At 37.9% G+C, this 20,662-nt stretch overlaps 1 protein-coding gene and 1 non-coding gene across 2 annotated transcripts in view; both read left to right on the forward strand.

Moving 5' to 3' along the window:
• The window catches only part of CNTNAP2 (contactin associated protein 2), a 2,297,635-nt gene that overhangs the window by 1,700,569 nt on the left and 576,404 nt on the right, over positions 1 to 20,662 (forward strand). The window lies entirely within an intron of this gene.
• LOC112440517 (U6 spliceosomal RNA) lies at positions 10,342 to 10,449 on the forward strand. Its single transcript, XR_003028558.1, has one exon. It is a non-coding gene; the product is annotated as a U6 spliceosomal RNA (small nuclear RNA).

Genomic DNA, 20,662 nt, shown 5'->3' on the forward strand with positions numbered 1-20,662 from the left:
GTTCCTCATCCCCATGGTATGTATATTCCAGTGGAGGGAAAACACAATAAATCATAAACAAATAAAAAAGATATTTTCAGAATGTGATAAGTGCTATAAATAACATAAACATGACAGAAAGAGGCAAGATGAATGTGAAATGGAAGTCCTGGAGAAGGTCTTCCAGTGTGGTAACTTAGGAACTGAGATTGGACTGCCAGGAAGGATTCAGAGTTGTGAAGACTTTGGGTGTTGGGGAGGAACCTGCAAAGGAAACGGCCCTGAAAAGGGAAATGGCTGAGGAGAAACAGGAAAGAAGGCAAGGCGGAAGAGCACGGTGAATGTGGTGCAGAATAAAATTGTGGCGACAGGTAGGGACTAAATCAAGCTGAACTTTAGGGAAATGATGAGGAATTTGGGTTTTATTTTACATGAAATGAAAAACTACTAAAAGTTATTGGAAGTTACTGAAAGAGTATAATGATCTGATCAAGATTAAAAAACAAAAAGCATTCATTTTATTGGGGGAAAAATAACAGATTAAGAAGGGGTTGGCAGTGAGAAAGGAAGAAAATCAGAAGTTACATCACATAAGCCAAGAAACAATAGTGTTTAAAAAAGAAGAAATGTCCCTCAAATGTTCCAACTGAGGACAGAGAAACTGTCCGCTAGATTTAGTCTCATGGAAGTCTTCTATGGTCTGACAAGAGCAATTTCTATGGAGTCGTGGGTAGAGAAGATGGACTAGAATATGATGGAAAGTGGATGGACTCTCTATTTTATACTCACCTCCCCACCTCACTCCCAACACATGAAAGTGAATGAGAAATAAAGAAATGAAGAAAGAAGATTTAGATGACTCTTTCAAGTGCTCTATATAACCGTAGATACATGGAGATGTTGTGTATATCCAGGCGGGCATATCTGTGTGTTGGTTTAGCAAATACATATCAAAAATTCTTACATGAAAAGCTCCTTTATAACAAGATGTTCTCACTTTTTAAGTGACAAAATCCCATGAATAAATCCAAAAAGAGTCTATTTTATATAAAATCCCACCCTGTTGGAAGTATTGCAAGTTTCCACTGAAATTTTTAATCTGACTTCTAGATATATTTTTGGAGTGTTGTCTATTTTGTCAGCTTGCCAGATTATGTCAAAATGTTGATATGTAATAACAGTTTATCTCGTGTTCCTTTATCCACCCTATTTACCCACCTCAGCTGTGTTAACTGTCCTTGACTGATTCCACTGCATCATTAATACTGCCATAGGGAACCGTGCCCTGATCATTCATACTGCCCCACTAATAGGATGCCAAGTGGATGTTTCAAAGTTGGATGCTGATGATTATCATTGCGATGTATATGACATCGCTAAGACAACATTTTCAGTCAAAAATATGGCTGCCGTTTAAGGTGTGAGCTTTTTGCCTTTTTACCTAGAAAAACAATGATATGTAAATTTCTTATTATAATTTTTATTACTCTACTCTTATTTGCTATTTGTCAACTCTGCAAGAGACAAGGGTTGGTACAGAAAATATCATTTTATCAGAAGGAAACCTTGTCTTCTACAGTAGGTACTACCTTCTTGAGCTGATTCTGGATAATAAAGCTTGCTTCGCAATAATCCAGAGTTTTCCAAACCATATATTTGACTCCCTTTACTGACTGATATGCAAAGTTGTGTTTAACTATATGGAAAATTGTGAATCCTTTTCTTCCAAGTCTACACACTCCACTTGCTTTTCCCTTCTACCTTGAATTCATGTGCATTCCCCCAGTTTTCTGCCTTTGTAATGGAGGCTTCAGTTCTTCTGCAGCCACAGTTGCAGGAAACCCAATTGTAATCAGCAGCTGCCCTGCTGCTAAAAGCTATTAGTGCCAATGTTGTTAATGACCGACCCAGTTGAATGCGCTGATTTAAGAGGTAGACTTCTTTCTTGTCACTCCCTAGGGCCTTGTTCTTAAATGAGATTTCTACGTTGTTTAGTTGTTTACTCCTCTAGCATAAGGAGTATTAACCACTAATCACCACACTTCGTATATCAGCACGTTGAATTGAAATAATGGGGAGGTTAAGACATATCACTACCTTTGAGGTATGAAGACACGCGCCCTGAAAAAACTTGGCTCCCACCCCTAATTTTTGCCTAAAGAAGTTGGATACCACTGCAGTTTGCTCTGAAGTTATACATGTTATTTTCTTCAAGGGACTATAGGATGAGAAGGGTACAGTTAGGTTTCTTTTCAGAACTAAACACATTAGCAGTAACCTGCAAAAATCAATACCAATTACTTGCAAGCAAGGGCTAAAAAAAAAAAAATTACTGAAGCTACAGAATATGCCCATAGGTGAATGGCTTAAAACAAAGAAAATACTGGCATAGCTGGTACTCTCACAAAATAGAAGCAAAAGTAGTAAAGTTCTCTTTTATTTATTTTGGCATTTTGGTATTAATTTGTAAAAGCCCACAACTGTTGTATTTAAAAAGAAAAATAAATAAAGCAGCAAATAACTCAATATAAGAAGGCTATTTTACTTTCTCCCTGGCATGACTAAGGTTTGTGTTGTCTTTCTAGCAGACATCAAGGCATTCAGAAGGTGTATGGGGATGGCTTATCTATATAAACCAGTAAACCTTTTATTCAATACCCAGACATTCTGCATGCCAATATTATGTGTTTAGTGTCTCGAGATTCTACTTAGCAGAAATTCACTTTGAGGGGCTTGGTGAAGCCTTCAGAGGTTTAACTGTGTAGTCTCTCCTTTATTCAAAAGGCTGAAATAATACTTTTCCAGTTTCTGGAATTCTTAAGCTTGCATTTCAGATTAAACTATCGCAGAGAGTAGAATTTCTTCCTTCCTTGTTGTCTTCTAGTAGTAAAGATGGGGCACATATCTGTAAGATGTGGACCCAGAAACTCTACTCTCAAGTCTGGCTATGATGACGAAGTCTTGAGAAGCTAGTAAGCCTTGCTACCTCATTCAAGTCCGCGGTAGAGTTGTGTATGAATGTATGGAGAGGTGGGGGAAGTTCCAAATACTACAGAATTTCCCCATAGTTAACAGCCCTGCTTACCAAATAATTGAGGCCATGTGGAAATGGTACCTATCATTAAATCTCACATCAGAAGGAACGAGTTTTGGCATGTCTGTATCACCAATATGAGTATCAAAAAAGGTAACTGTGGATCTTCTTGGACAGTCATTTTCCTGGACTTCAGTTTGGTCCTCCCTGGTCATAAAATGATATGATTCTTAATACTTGAAAAAATTGTCCCAAAACACAATATCACCCAAAAAAAACCTCTTTTACCAGCTTCCTTTTTTTTTCTTTAATTGCGGAGCCTCAAATCGATATTTAAGAAGTAAGAGAAGTGAATGGTGGTCACACAATGCCTGAAAAAGAAAGCTCTGAGTAGTTGTCTGGGGGACACTAGAAACAAAAGAAGTGTGTCACGTGATACCATAATGGCATCCAGCACTTTCCATATAGGGAAGGCAGACAGGGAAAAGAAAATTTTGCTTAACGTGGATTGAGGAAGTAGTGGATTCAAGTAATGGAAAGGAAATGAATTTTACAGTATTCTGAGGTACTGGTAAATTTACTTGCTACGGATTATACTGAAGGTCAAATGCTGCTTAAATAGAGTCTAAGATTTTATGTATCAAATATTTACCTAATTTTTAAAGCATTAAAAATGTTAGGATTCAATAGTTATAGTTACTTTCATCCTTTGAAACAAAAATAACTATTGTTTCAATTTTATATGTTGAGCTGTTAAAAGAAAATTGAAAGAGGCAAACAATATATACTTATTTGTCTCTATGGGTTTGTGCAGTTTATAGATATCCTGAGCAGTGCTTCTAGTGAGCATTCTTAGTAGCACCAGGTTGGTTGTTAATGGAGTATTGACCCAGCAATTTATTGGGGCAAGCCCTTCTGCTCTACTCAGAGTTGATGTGTTTTATATTATAATTGCATCTAATACCTTATTTTACAACTTCAATTAGTATAGTTGGGTAGAACTCGAAGAAAGTTTATAACAAAGCTATGAATAGAGTAATTCATTATTGTAAAAGTGTACTTTGATAGGGGAAACTAAGATTGTTTTTCCTCAGAAAGAAAACACTGATGTATGATAATAGTATTCTCCAATAAAATTAAAAATAAACATCTAAAGAGACATAACATTTCTGTTGAGGATAGAAACCCTGCACTCGCTGTCTGCAAACACTGGGATAATATCTTTCACAAAATGTTTATAATCCAGATAAAAAGAGAAGATATATATGTGCAAATCAAGAGAAGAAATGGAATAGAGAAGAAATGAGAGAAGAGATGACAACCACTAAACAAAGAGTGGAGAGAGAGAAGTGCTCTGACAGTTGGAGGGCAACAGAGATCTCTCTGCACTGAGGAGGCCAAGGAAGGCTTTTTAAAAAGATGATACGGGGTGTGGGTGTTGAAGATAGAAGGTGGGATGTAAAATATAAGAAAAAAGGCAAAGTTTTTGCACGAAACCTTAAGGTGGCCATTCTCACTTCGGTTCCTTGGTTTTTGTGGAGGGATAGTAGGTAGTAAAGTTAGGGCAAGAACTTTGAGGATAGATTGAGGGTAGTAATTTACATCAGGCTAAGGAGTTGTAGGCATTCTCCTATAAGCCAGGCAATAGAAGGCCATCAGAAGTTTACAAGCTGGGATATAATATGACTTTTATAAACAGCAATATGCCAGTTGTGTGAAGGATGAGTTTAGAGAAAGACTGAAGTTGAGAACACTAAGAAAATGTTTTAACAGTGATAGGGAAAAATTAATTGGATATTTTGGCTGAACTCCTTAATAGAAATAATGAAAGGAACACAAAAGGAAAACACAAAATCTAGTTCAATGAATACTTAAAATTTATAAGTGATAGTATAATCCTATAATTTATTCTGAATTAAGAATCCATAATTCTGATTCTATAATTGGAACTATCCCAGAATTCTATGTCCTATTTGACATTAGTTTGACTTAAAGATTGGCTTATGTCTCAATCAATCAATTTGATGGTGACCAAGAATTTCCTTTCAATTTACAGTTTAATACTGGCCAGAGAATGGAAAGTAAAAAGCCATAGCACATGCTATATATATGATCCATAGACTTATCAAATTCAAATGTAATGGGGAGTCTAAAACAGCTATTTGGCATTTATACCCCAGGTTTTTTTCTAATATTTTATCAGAGATATCAAAGAGACTTCAAACTCAATTCACTGACTGATATAAACAGCAAGCTATTTCAACAGATAGAGAACGCTGGGATAAATAAAAAGGGCTTGGAATATTTTTAAAGTGAAAAAATATGTGTAAAAAAATGCATTTCTAATAGTCACAGGACAAAAGTGGACAGAATTTCCCATTACAGTAAAATTTAATGAATTCAGTTGGTTCTTTTAACCATCATATGGTCTCATCAAGAAATAAGAAAGAATATCATTAAGTGGATATCCCCCTTTACATAAAAGCTGAATACATTTTTTTTTTTTTTGAGACGGAGTCTTGCTCTGTCACCCAGGCTGGAGTGCAGTGGTGCAATCTCGGCTCACTGCAAGCTCCACTTCCTGGGTTCACACCATTCTCCAACCTCAGCCTCCTGAGTAGCGGGACTACAGGCACCCACTACCAAGCTCAGCTAATTTTTTTCTATTTTCATTAGAGATGGGGTTTCACCATTCACAGGATAAAAGCTGAATACATAATACATTTTAAGGACTGAAATCCCTTCTACAATAACTTTAGTAATTACTCACTGTTGATGAAAAATATCCTAGGCCAAAAGTTTTCTCTGTTTGCCCCAAGCAGATGGAGTAAGGGCTCTGAGTCAACCTGACTTCCCTCTGCATGGTGTCAAGCACTCTGTGGCTTCATGGCCTTGCAATCCAGTTAATCCCTAGGAACCAAACTTACCCAAGTGGTTGTGTAAGTTGTACATAGTAAATGTAAAGTGCTTAGCATAGCACATAAAATGTAAAGTGCTTAGCATAGCACATAACAAAAAAAAATTGTTGAGTAAACGAATATTTTGCTCTAAATAGTGTGGGCCACAAGATCTACTAAACAAATTAGATTGTAAAACTTCTCAAGGGATATCCTCTGTGTATTTGGTAGAGGAAAGAGGAAAGAGATTTGTAAAATAATTGAAATATGTTACTTACCTTTAGGATTTTTTTCTTGCCAAGCTTTGGGTTTTGAACTTGCGGAATCTTAGAGTCACAAGAAGAAGAAATAGATAGCTCCTGTAGTGCTGGCTATAGTCTCATAGAGCCCAAAAAGGTAGGAAGGAGATGATTTAGAAAGTATGAGAGGGTAGAATGCTAGGGAGGTTTCTAACCAGTTGTTTTCCAGGCCAAAGCAAGTAATGCAATGACTTCTTGTATTAAACCCATCATTTATTTAATCAAAGATAAAGCGTATTTCTATTATTTCTATAATAATAGAAATTCTACAAGAAAGGAGAGAAACCTTTAAGTTTTCCCTAAAGAAAGCCATTCTTCCTATTCTTATGATTTCTGATGCTAGCTACACTGCTTTCAAAACACGCGATCCTTTAGGGTACAGAGGAGAGAAAAGGAAGTCGTTTAAAACATGATTTTCTATGTAGATCATCAACAAATGAAGAAAGAAACTAGAAAAAAGGGGGAAGAAATGGGTGAATGTAGTATACTTATTTCAGATATGAAGACGTGCTTCCAGGTACAGCACTAGAGGTACAAATTCATTCTAGAGCTTTGTTCACTGGTACTTACTATCTCTGGAACTACAGTCACTGCAGAACCAGAACATTGAAGCCCAAGGTTAATACAGATTGTAGGGAGCAGACAAAATTGGATCGAAGTCCAGATTTCCTTGTTTTCTAACTGGAAGGGGCTTGGGCATTTCATTTAATACCACTAAGTTTCAATTTATCCATATGTAAAATGAGCCTCATAGAGGTGTTATAAGGAATCATAGATTACTGTATTCTTCCATTCTATGACATAGGCACATTTCACATTTTAATTGGGATGATTCTTAAAATCAATGGCACATCTTTTTTGGAAGTGCCACATAAAGTCATGGGGCATCAAACAATAAATTCTATCTTAATTTGATAAAATACATGAAGGTAATAAAGGCAAAGTGCCTCTGACAACATCTGGCATCTAATAAGCACCAGCAAATTGTTTTGGGGTGATGCTCAGTGCTGTTGCTATTACACCATGCTACACCACTCAGGGAAGCATCTCTTTCTTCATAAATGTTCACTGATACTCCAGCTCAAGCGAATGCAGTCTAGTGCGTATTTTGTGAAAGAGTAATTGAAGTCTTAAATGTCCTAGTTTCTCTAATCATCTAAATATCATACTTTTAATATAAAAATAATAATACCTTAAAAATGAAATGATACATCTTTGGAATATTTATCACTTTCAAAGGACTTGCAATCCTTCTACATAATAATAGTACTATATTACTTAGTTCTTGGGTACGAAGAGTCTGTACTGCACATAGCACTCTGCTAGGCACGAGTTTTCCTTGTTTTTTCTAATACAACTTTGATATGACCTAATTTCACCACCAAAAAAAACAGCACCATATGGCAAGTTCCCCATTTCCCCTAAAATAATTTATTGAGCGTTTAGTGTGTCCAAGTGACTGAACTCTTTATGCTGAATTTTTCTCAAGATTTCTTCAGGACATCAGAACATAATGCAGATTTTTTTTCAGGTGGCCCTCTACCAACTGGATATGAAATTGGATCAGCTGGAGGCAAGAACAGATGGGGTTGAACAGCAGATGGAAAGATCCTGTTTAGGATATGCAGAATCACTCTGGCAAAATCAATCATGCCACAGGAGTTAGTTTCAGTTTGGTGAAAGAAAATGAACTCAAGTAGACAACTGAGTTACCGGGAAATTAATACGAGCTCACTCTTTAGAAAGTCTTGATTAAGTGTCAATAAGACAGATGAGCTAATGATGTTGAATTAAAAGTCTTAAATGTCACGTTTGTCAGTGATCACAATAGCTCTCCATATTTAGTGCTTACCCTGTACCAGGCATTTCAGGTACAGATCTCATTCAATCCTTACAAAAACCCTGTGAGACAGGCATTTTTCCGATATCACAAATGCTGAAACGGAAGTTCTAAGTAAATTGATCAAGGTCATAGGACTCTAGGTAACAGAACCAGGATTGGAACTTGTCTGGCTAGCTGGAAAGCCCACACAAATCATGAACACTCTACTTTACTACTTTCCAGTGTTAAATGATGTGTATACAAGAACAATTGGAGGAGCATATGGTCAACTTTCAGATATCCTAAGGTCCTTTCCACAGTAACAATTGGAACAGGCCTGTCTGTGATGGTCAGAGTGACCACTGGGCATCTGCCTGAATCTTTGTGGGGAATACAGAGCAGCGAGGGGGGCCACATGGTCCCCAGTAAAGCAGAGGTCACAGGTGTCACATACAGGCTCTGGTGAATCCCACGGAGTCCCTGTAGAAATCTCACATCTGCTTACCCCGAGAAGGTCTCCCAGAATCCTGGAGCTGCCTTGCTCCAGAAGTGGATCTCCATAGCAACCTTAGGCCAAAAGAGTCTCAGGCACCTGTTCTAGTCCAAACATGCTATGATGGACTTTGTTTCCATGGGGCATTCAATGCATATGTGAATCTGAGATTGTGAGTGGCTTGGAGTACGTACTGTCTCAGTCCATTCGGGTTGCTATTAAAAAAAAAAAACATAAACTAGGTGGCTTATAAACAACAGGAATTCATTTCTCACGGCTCTGGAGGCTGGGAAGTCCAAGACCTGCCAAGGTATTGGTGGATCTGGTGTCTGGTGAGGGGGAGTTTTCTGTTCATAGATGGCTCTTTCTAGCTGTGACTTTTCATGGCAGAGGGGAAAATGCACTCTCTGGGGCCTCTTGTATAAGGGCACTAATACCATACGTAAAGGCTCTGCATCTCATGACCTACTTCCCCCCAAAAGGCCCCACTTCCTAACATCACTTTGGGTGTTAAGATTTCACATATTAATTTGGTGGGGGTCACATAAACATTCAGTCCACTACATCTACTTTCTTCAAAACTGTAGGCAAGCTGTAAAGAAGGGAAAATCATTTCAGCCCAAGTATTCGCCCTGCTTTAACTGTGGAGCAAGAGCAGGAAATAGAAGGAACTTATCATTCATTGACTGCCTACTATTTGCCAGGCATGGAAAGACCATATAATTGGTTGGAGGGAAAATAAGATAAAAGTCTGAGCAACAGATGGAAACACATCTGCCAGGTGCCATGCTCTGTATGCATTACTTCATTCCATACAGCATTCTCTTGTATTAGCGAGTTCCTGCTGACTGCTACGCTACTTTTTCTTCTCAGCCAAATGTTCAAGAAGCAGGTACTGGTTATGAATAAGCATGGTGAAAACCCATTTTCTAAGAAACAGAAGAGATGGCAAGTGTATCCTCTCAAAGAAGTAAATTTTGTTTTCTGCCTTATTTTTCTCAAACAAAACAAGCTTTTACCAATTGCATTGCCATAGCCTTGCTATCTATACATAGATATCACAGAAATCTTAATCTTTGAGTTTTCAAGTTAGAGGAATTCTTATTAAGTATGAGAGTTAATAATCTCCTGAGACACAAATATGCCTGGTAATATGAGAACAATAAATGTTTGTTGGGTCCAAACATGAATTAAAGCTGTATATATTATGCCTTAAAGACATTAAATTAATCATAAATTATAGTGATTAATTACATTAAAACAGTAGCATTATGAATACACAAGATACAAGTTTCAGTTTAAAGAAAAACCATATTTTAATAATTCCCAAGTATGCCTGTATTCTGAGACACTAAAAATAATTATATGCTACTAACTATACCTTGAAAACGCATACACTCTTACTGAAGACGCAGAAATGAACAGAACAGAACTAAAAATTGAATACATTTTGTGACACATTTTTTTCATTGTAATATTTCTGAAATTTGGATGCATCTTAGAATCTATGACATCTTATAGTTGCCTTCAGCCAGGTGGCAGTCGTGATGTCACAAGCAATGCTTGCATGTAGGAGAACAACGTGTAAGACACATGTCAGCATCTTGCAAGAAAACCTCAGAGTCAATTACAGACCACTCTTATTATTCCTAGGACCTACTTGTTTTGAAAGAAGATGGGTGAGACGGTGTATTATATATGTTTAACATACAGGAAGCAAAAGTAAAAAAAGAAGTCTAGTTCTGTGTCATTGCCAAATGACTTAAGAGTCTAGCACCCCAGCATTTTAGTTGCTTAACAGATTTAAATGTTACATTGCGCTTGCTTTGGCAGCACATATGCTAACACTGGACCAATACAGGGAAGATCAGCAAGGCCCCTGCACAAGAATGACACATACATTCATAAAGATTCCATATTTTTTTGGAACACAAAGGATAAATGCTTCAGGGGATTGACACCCAATTTTCCACGATGTGACTATTACACATGGCATACCTGCACCAAAATATCTCATGTACCCCATGAATATATACACCTACAATGTACCCACGAAATTAAAAATAAGTTAACATTTTTTAAGGAAATATTACCTCATCTTATCTCTTGATGGCATAGAAATTTATATTTTAAAACTGTTATATATAATTATATAATTTTATAATCATACAATTATATTTTTATATTTTTAAATAAATATATAATTTAATTATATAAACATTTAATTAAATTATACATTTAATTATATAAACATTTAATTAAATTATACATTTAATTATATATTAACTATGTAATTTAATTGTATATGTTTTTATGTATTTATTATATAATATAGATCCATTATCTACATTTATACATATATCTATATTTATACATAATATAGTTAATATATATTATTTATACAGAATTGTATATAATTAGGCTTAATAACTCTGAGTCAAAAACGTGATTCAAAGAGTCAAACTCTACATGAAAGGAAGTTTCAGAAATATCTCACCCAATTAACTTTGCTTATATTTTATTTTAAGTATATTTAATTATATTTCAATATATTTCAATATATATTTTTATATTTCAATATATTATATTTTTATATTTTTATATAAAGTAATATATAAAATTATATTTCAATATATTTCAATATATTATATTTCATATTATATTTCAATATATTTCAAGATATTGTTTTTATATTTTTAAATAAATATTTTATAATTTAATGATATATAAACATTTAATTAAATTGTACATTTAATTATATATTAACTATGTAATTTAATTATAGTTATATATATTTATTCTATAATATAGATCCATTATCTATATATATACATATTTTATATATTATTTATACAGAATTATATGTAATTAGGCTTAATAACTCTGAGTCAAAAACATGATTCAAAGAGTCAGACTCTACATGAAAGGAAGTATCAGAAATATCTCACCCAATTTATTTTGCTTATATTTTATTTTTTGTGTATATGCAATAAATAATTTAAAAATTTATAATCAAGCTGAAAAGAGTTCTTTCAGCAAGCACAAAATTTTCCAGTGATTAAAATTTACTGAGTCCGTTTATTTGGTGGTATTTTTCTTAGGTTTTTTTTTTTTTTTTTTTTTTATTATACTTTAAGTTTTAGGGTACATGTGCACATTGTGCAGGTTAGTTACATATGTATACATGTGCCATGCTGGTGCGCTGCACCCACTAACTCGTCATCTAGCATTAGGTATATCTCCCAATGCTATCCCTCCCCCCTCCCCCCTCCCCACCACAGTCCCCAGAGTGTGATATTCCCCTTCCTGTGTCCATGTGATCTCATTGTTCAATTCCCACCTATGAGTGAGAATATGCGGTGTTTGGTTTTTTGTTCTTGTGATAGTTTACTGAGAATGATGGTTTCTTTTTTTTTTTTTCATGAAACAATGATAACTGCTGGCATCGTAGATACAACAAAATAGGGGTATAAAAATATGCGGGAACATGAGGAGATGGTATACAAATCTACAGAGGCATGAAACAATAGAAATTAGCACCAGTCTGGAAGTTAGGAGATAGAGATCCCAGGCTTGGTTCCATAATTAAGGAGCTGCGTGATCTTGAGCAAGTCACTTAATCTCTCCGAGCTTCATCCATAAAATAAGGAGCTGTGATAGATAATTTCCGAGCTCCAGAGAGCAGTGATGTGAGCAATCAGGAAAATAGAACCTTCCCTCGATGCTCCAAGGAAGAAGGGATCCGATGTGGGTCACTATGTGCTTATGAGAGTGACGGAAAGGAGTCCTGAGGTTGAGGAAGGCCAGTCACTGCTGGCCTCAGCTTCTCTAATGGCTACCGAGGGATTAGACATCGCCTCCAGGCAGGTCAGAAACTCAAGGAAACTTCCCCACAGGTCACAGCAGCCTCCGGTATCTATTGGTGAACTGCTAAAGGCTATTAAAAACCCTTTAGGTTCCAAACTCTGCATGTCAGCAGGCCACTGCCCCAGTACACACTTCTCTGCCATCCAAATCTCCCACAGGGGCTTCTTACTGGTCGCATCCAAAACAAAGCTCTGTTAGGCAAGGGTTTCTGGGAAATGTAGTTCCTACACTGCCAGTCCCTGTGCTGTAGGAGAGATCATAGAATGAGGTAGGAATGGGGCTGAGTGTCACAGACAGATATCTGGTACCCCAGCTGGGGAGCGAGGGACTATGATGGCAACGCAGGTGAACAAGAGGGAGGGGACGGCATGAAGACAGATTCAGAAGTCATGGAGAGGAAGGTACACATCTGAAAGATGCCTCAAAGGAAGAATTGAAAGATTAGATATGGGTTACTTTTTCTTTCCACACTAGTGAGTCAATATAATCTATAAATCAAGTCTCTTTAGCTCCTCTGCTGACTATCATGTTCTTTTTCCCTAGCTCTCCTGTAACAGGGAACAATACACCCTTTTTCTTGTAGTGCAAGAATAATGATTTGCTGGCAGAAGCTTCGTGAATCAGACTTTGCACTGAACATGTTATATTGTTTGGGAACCCAGCTAAATTTTTCCATGACTGCTTTAAAAGTGATTTCCATTTAAAGCTAGGTGGAACAAATTCCTGCTGCTGGCTAAATCTTCTTTTTCTTTTCCAATGAACAGAATCTCATAAAAAGGACTATTGCTCTTTTGTACTTTTCTGTGATGCATTTTGTGTTGGGGCCTATGGAGGAAGCCATCTAAAACTACAGAGTGTTGTAAAAATACCCTCGTAATTCTACTAGAATTCAACTTCTTAATAGCTGTCTTTCTTCTCCTTTTATATCTCCTTTTCAATTATTTCTTTCCCTTTGGTACTCTGACAGACTAATGTTTCTGGGTCTTTCATAGACACCTACATCGACCAAATGGATCCATCTCCCACATTTGAGATCCTCATTAAACTCTGGCAGAGTTTGGTGGCTACATGAACTCAAACCCAGACATATGCAGAAAGAATCCCTTTCAATAGAAAACCTAACATCACCAGTACTTACAATTCTGACTAATTTTTGTCATAAATAAATACAGTGGACATCATTTATGTCCATTTTGAGTCTGTATCTATGTTATATCACACTTTGCCTAATAATAATGCTGCTGTCAATTTAATGAGGGTTTTAGCTTACATAAATAACATTCAGTTCAGTGGGGTTTATCTTAAACTGTACAGAGGTGCTTGTTTTATTATAATTCAACTGAATCAGAAACTTTCTTTCTCTCCACTTGCTCACACTGGCTTCTAACCAACTCACGTTTCTTTAATGGCAAGTGCTAAATAAACTTCACCTGGGGACTGATCCTCCAATAAGGATAAAAAAAAGAATTGCCCCGGCTACCAAAGTATCATTGTTTCATCTCCAATGAAACATTCCCCTATAAAACCATTTCTCTCTATGCAAGGACTTGGAGTAGGAATCCAGCCACAAAGGTCAGGGAAGGCCCCACCACCACCATCCCCACCACCACCATCCCCACTGACTCAGAAAAGGATTAAAATATTTTAAAGAAGGAGGACCAGAGGACAAAACGTCAGCATGGTGAAGAAAAAGTGAGCAGAGCCATGAATCGAGTGATGAAGTTGTAGAGTCATAGAAAACATGTAAAGGCTATCATATATGTAAAGGTAAAGTGTCACTCCTCGTTTTAAGGGTGAAGAAATGAGGCTTGCAGGAGTTAAGTGTCACACAGCAGATAGTGGCCAAGATAGTGGCCAAGCCAGGCTGAGTCCCATGTCCAAATCAGTGTACTGCTTGCTTCTCTGTGCACCTGTCATCTTTAGTGGTGGTGAATGGATGAGCAGTATTGAGGTGAATACCCTAAGAAATAACACAGCAATAACGCTCGAGTATAATCTAGTAATAATAATGATTGGAAATCAACATTACTGTAGTGCCTTCAATTGTGTGCCCCAAAAAGGTATGTCCAAGTTCTCATCCCTGGTACCTGTGAACATGACCTTACTTGGAAACAGGGTTTGTGCAGATGTAATGCAGTTAAGGATCTGCAGATTAAGATCATCCTGGACTTAGAAATCTACTCTAAATCCACTGACTGGAGTCCTCATGAGAGAAAGGAGAGAGAGAGCTTTGACACACAGAGAAGCAACTCATGTGAAGACCCATGTGAAGAGAGAGGAAGAGACTGAAGTTCTATGGTCACAAGACCAAGAATGCCAGGAGCCACCAGAAGCTGAAAGAGGCAACAAACCTCCTCCCCTGGAGCTGTGGAGGGAATGCAGTCCTGCTGAGGCCTCCATTGTGGACTTCTGGCCTCCATTGTGGATTTCTGGCCTCCAGAGCTGTGAGCAAATACATTCTGTGGTTTTAAGCCATCAAGTTTGTGGTCAGTTGTTACAGCAGCTTTAGGAAACTAATACAACTATGAAAATGCCCAATCTAAAAAGCAATCCAGGAAGAAATTTTTGTTGTCCTAGTGGTTTGTTGTTGTCATTGTTGATTTTAACAAAATATAGCTCAAATAACAGTACTTTGAACTTTTCAGTTAGGAATAATTACACACGTAACGGCTCCCCTAAATATTTTTTAGCCTAAAGACTCTGTCAACATTTAATATTATATAAAAGGCTCTGTCCACCTCCCCAGCCTCGTGTCCTCCCAGCCTTCCCCTTCCCCCAGTATTCCAGCCACACTGGTCTTCTCTTTGGTTCCAGAACATGCTAGGGCCCTTCTCACCTCAGGCTTCTATGTGCTCCTCCTTTGGCTGGCACACTCCTCCCCCACCATGCACCACCTCCCCAGTCAACATCAGCTCCAAAGTGCAACTCTACGGGAAGCCCTCCTGCCCCTTTATAATAGATCAGCCCCACACATACACTCTCTTTGTAAACTCTCCTAACACCCTTTCCCTCTTCTTCACAGTCATGATCACTGTTTGTAATTTTTCATTTATAATATTTCTGGATTGTCTGTCTTTCCTGCTGGACTGTCACTCTCTGAGGGCAGGCACAGGACGTTTTGCTCATCATGACATTTCATGGGTAGCATGATGCCTCGCATATAGCAGTCACTCATAAATATTTGGAAAATAAGTGAGTGATAGTATTTAGCCTTGGATGGAGCTCTTGTCTGTTATTCACACTTATAGCTGTTCTGTTTCCAACATATAAAATTGAAATTGTAGAAAAATCTGTACATAGTCATAATTTGAAAATTAACTTATTTTAGTAATGTCTTAATTTCTCTCCTCTGAGTTTCTAAATGAATTCATGAAAGTTCTGCTCTGTCCCAAAGACATTTCATAAATAAGTAAGCATAGCTAAAAGGGACTCAAACCTGTTACATTTCACCATACCATCTGAGTTCATGGATAGGTGAATTTGCCCTAATTAGTACTATCCATTTACATAATCAATAAGCATGTTGGGCACTGTATTAGTCCATTTTCATGCTGCTAATAAAGACATATCTGAGACTGGGCAATTTACAAAAGAAAGAGGTTTAATGGACTCACAGTTCCATGTTGCTGGGGAGGCCCCACAATCATGACAGAAGGTGAAAGGCACATCTCACATGGTGGCAGACAAGAGAAGAGAGCTTGTGCAGGGAAACTTCCCTTTATAAAACCATCAAGATTCATGAGACTTATTCACTATCATGAGACTAGCACAGGAAAGACCCACTTCCATGATTCAGTTACCTCCCACTGGGTCCCTCCCACAACACATGGGAATTGTGGGAGCTACAATTCAAGTTGAGATTTGGGTGGGGACACAGCCAAACCATATCATTCTGCCCCGGCCCCACCCAAATCTCTTGTCCTCTCGTTTCAAAACCAATTATGCCTTCCCAACAGTCCCCCAAAGTCTTAACTCATTTCAGCATTAACTCAAAAGTCCACAGTCCAAAGTCTTATCTGAGACAATACAAGTCCCTTCTGCCCATGAGCCAGTAAAACCAAAAGCAAGTTAGTTACACCCTAGATACAATGAGGATGCAGGCATTAGATAAATACATCATTCCAAATCGGAGAAATTGGCCAGACTGAAGAAGGTAAAGACCATAGGCAAGTCCAAAATCCAGCAGGGCTGTCAAATCTTAAAGCTCCAAAAGATCTCTTTTGACTCCAGGTCTCACATCCGGGTCACACTGATGGTGGGCTCTCACAGCCTTGGGCAGCTCTGCCCCTGTGGCTTTGCAGGGTACAGCCTCCCTCCTGACTGCTTTCATGGGCTGGCATTGGGTGTCTATAGCTCTTCCAGGTGCATGGTAGTTCTCCATGAGCACTCCGCCCCTGCAGCAAATTTCTGCCTGGACATCCAGGCATTTCCATACATCTTCTGAAATCTAGGTGGAGGGTCTCAAACCTCAGTTATTGACTTCTGTATACCTTCAGGCTGAATACCATGTGGAAGCTGCCAGGACTTGGGGCTTGCACCCTCTGAAACCATGGTCCAACCTGTACCTTGATCCCTTTTAGTCACACCTGGAGCGGCTGGGATGCAGCACACCAATTCCCTAGACTGCATACAGCACAGGGACCCTGGGGCCACCCCACAAAACCATTTTTCTCTCCTAGGCCTCTGGGCCTGTGATGGGAGGGACTGCCACAAAGATCTCTTACATGTCCTGGAGACATTTTCCCCATAGTCTTGGTGAATAACTCGGCTCCTCATTACTTATCCAAATCTCTGCAGCCAGCTTGAATATTTCCCAGAAAATAGGATTTTTTTTTTCTATCACGTTGTCAGGCTGCAAATTTTCCAAACTTTTATATTCTGATTCTCTTTTTAAACTGAATGCCTTTAAGAGCACCCAAGTCACCTCTTCAGTGTTTTTCTGCTTAGATATTTTTTCTGCCAGATACTCTGAATCATCTCTCTCAAGTTCAAAGTTCCACAAATCTCTATGGCAGGGGCGAAATGCTGTCAGTCTCTTTGCTAAAGCATAAAAAGAATCACCTTTGCTCCAGTTCCCAACAAGTTCCTCATTCCATCTGAGACTACCTCTGCCTGGACTTCACTGTCCATATCATTATCAACATTTTGGTCAAAGCTATTCAGCAAGTCTCTAGGGAGTTCCAAACTTTCCCACATTTTCCTGTCTTCTTCTGAGCCCTCCAAACTATTCCAACCTCTGCCTGTTACCCAGTTCCAAAATTGCTTCCACATTTTTTGGTATCTTTTCAGTAAGGCTCCACTCTACTTGTGCCGAATTCTGTATTAGGGTTCTCTAGAGGGACAGAACTGATAGGATAGACATATATATAAAGTGAATTTATTAAAAGTATTGACTCACACGATCATAAGGTGAGATCCCACAATAGGCCACCTGCAAGCTGAGGGGCAAGGAAGCAAGTCCAAGTCCCAAAGCTAAAGAACTTTGGGTCCAATGTTCAAGGGCAGGAAGTAGCCAGCACGAGAGAAAAATATAGACCAGAAGACTAAGCCAGTCTAGTCTTTCCACGTTCTTCTGCCTGCTTTTATTTTGGCTATGCTGGCAGGTGATTAGATTGTATCCACCCATATTGAGGGTGGATCTGCCTTCCCCAGTCCATTGACTCAAATGTTAGTCTCCTTTGGCAGCACCCTCACAGACATACCCAGGAACAACACTTTGCATCCTTCAATCCAATCAAGTTGACACTCAGTATTAACCATCACAGGTACCTAATAGATTCCAAAGATTGTATTTTAAAATATGTTTTAATCTATAGAAGAGAAAAAGAAGATAACAAGAACAGTAATGAGAGGTAAATCACAGTGAGGCTGGGTGGCGATAAAGGAACATTTCCAGAGGCAGTCACTCTTGAGCTGAGTCTTAAAGAGTAGGAGAAAGTGAGTAAAGAAAGCCATGAAGGTTGTTTTAGGTCAGGGTTTCTTATTTTTGACATTTTTCACAGAATAATTCTTTGTTGTCAGGGGCTGTCCTGTGTGTTTTAGAATCTTAACAGCATCCCTGGCCTCTGTCCATGAGGTGCTAGTGTGACAACCAAAATGTCTCCTGAAGATTTCTCAATGAACTGAAAATAGAACTGCAGTTTGATACAGCAATCCTACTACTGGGCGTCTACTCAGAATAAAAGAAATCATTATATAAAAAGGATGCCTGCACTTGTATGCTTATTGCAGCACTATTCACAATAGCAAAGATACGGAATCACCCTAAGTGTCTAATGGATGATTGGATAAAGACAATGTGGTGTATATATGTGTGTGTGTGTGTGTATATATGTGTGTGTGTGTGCTGTGTATATATATATATATGTATATACACACACACACACACACACACACACACATATATATACCATGGAATACTACTCAGCCATAAACAAGAATGAAATCATGTCTTTTGGAGCAACATGAATGGAATTGGAGGTCATTATGTTAAATGAAATAACTCAGAAGCAGAAAGCCAAATACCTCATGTTCTCACTTATAAGTGGGAGCTAAATGATGTACACATATGGTCATAGAGCGTGGAATAATAGACACTGGAAGCTCAGAAAGGGAGGAGGGTGGGAGGGGGAATGAGAAATTATCTAATGGGTACAATGTACTATTTGGGTGATAGTTATCCTAAAAGCCAGACTTCCCCACTGTACAATATATCTGTATAACAATACTGCACTTTTACCCCTAAATCTATAAAAATTTAAAAATTTTAAAAAACGAAAACAAAATGTCACCTGACATTGCAAAATATCTCCCCTGGAATGCAGCTTCTTCCCAGTTAAGAACCACTGGTGGGGACACAGGAAGGAGCCTATGTGCAGTTGGGGGTGTCTGAGTTACTGCAGCGTGTCCAGGTAGCTCTAGGAGATTGCCTGGGAGGGAGATAGGAGAGAAAGTACAACACTGCTCTTACACAGGGGGTTTCATGTCTTATGCTGGGGAGTGTGGAATTTCATCCCGAAAGCACTTATGCAGAATCAAAGGATCTTAAGTAGGAAGTGGACATGGGCTAATTTGTGCTTAAGAAAAATCACTCTGGTCACAGTGGAAAGGAAGGATCGAATGGAGATCAGAATGAATTTGAAAGAATTGAATGTAATCCAGAAGAGAAATGATTCATGGGGACGGAAAGGAAAGGAAAGGGAAGATAGAAAGGTACTCACATCACATCTCTAAGACCTTGTCTAGAATGGGATCTAGATTCTTGGTTTGGATGATCAGAAAGTAGAATCATAAATCTTCTCCAAAATCCCCTTGGAAATTAGCCCTCATGACTTTATGAAAAAAAAAATCAAACCCTTGAACTCAGAAAAATTACTTGTAAAGTTGTTTAAGCATAATCTAGGTGACCTCATGATGTAATAAATAAAAATAGCCACTGCCTCCGGCTTCAAATTCAATTAGGCCTTCAGCAAAGATTCTTTCAGCAAATTGTCAAAAAATATTAGTTTTTAAAGTAATCAATGTATTAGAAAACTGTAGTAAATTTTCACCCCCTGCCCCCAAGCAATGTCTAGACAAGTGAGACAGAGAGACAAAATGAGTAATTGAGGCCATTTTTCTTGCCTGATTGTTCAGAAAATTTCCTCATTTCTTTGCTTTATTTTCTGAGTCCATATAATGATAACAGAAAAAGTTGTATGTGTGGATATTTTTTACAATCTGAATCTTTGACAGTGTTGAGAGAGGTAATCGCCAACAAACACACTATCACAGCATTTGCCAGATCCTCTGTTTTCTTTCAGGCTTTTGTCAGTATCTAAGGCAAGTCCTTTGTGTGAGAACTGACTAGATAAAATGTCATGAGCACCTCCTACGAGGGAAAGACCTAGACTGAGATCTCAGTCATAAAGAGACTCCCCAGCTACAGGTGCTACAAGGTGTGCAAAGGCAATTAACAATTTGGGGCAAAGCGCAATTTTCATAGACTCTGTTTTGCAAAAAAAAAAACCCTACGCTACTTATTTCACAAAGTTATTCACATTTCTAGCTCATGAGGAACACAGGATATTCAGGCCCTGCTAAAGGATATGAATAGGTCATCCAGGTTTTGGTTAAGAGATTGTTTGAACAAGTCCCAAGTGGGAATAATTCAAATTAAAGCAAGAATGTGTCAATACATCTGAAATGTTGAAGAATGCAAAAATAGTATTTATACATAAATATAAAATATAAATGGAATTTTTATGTGTTGATCAATTACGTATTTTTAAA

This window comes from Pan paniscus, chromosome 6 (genome assembly GCF_029289425.2).
Source record: "Pan paniscus chromosome 6, NHGRI_mPanPan1-v2.0_pri, whole genome shotgun sequence".
NCBI classification, from domain to species: domain Eukaryota; kingdom Metazoa; phylum Chordata; class Mammalia; order Primates; family Hominidae; genus Pan; species Pan paniscus.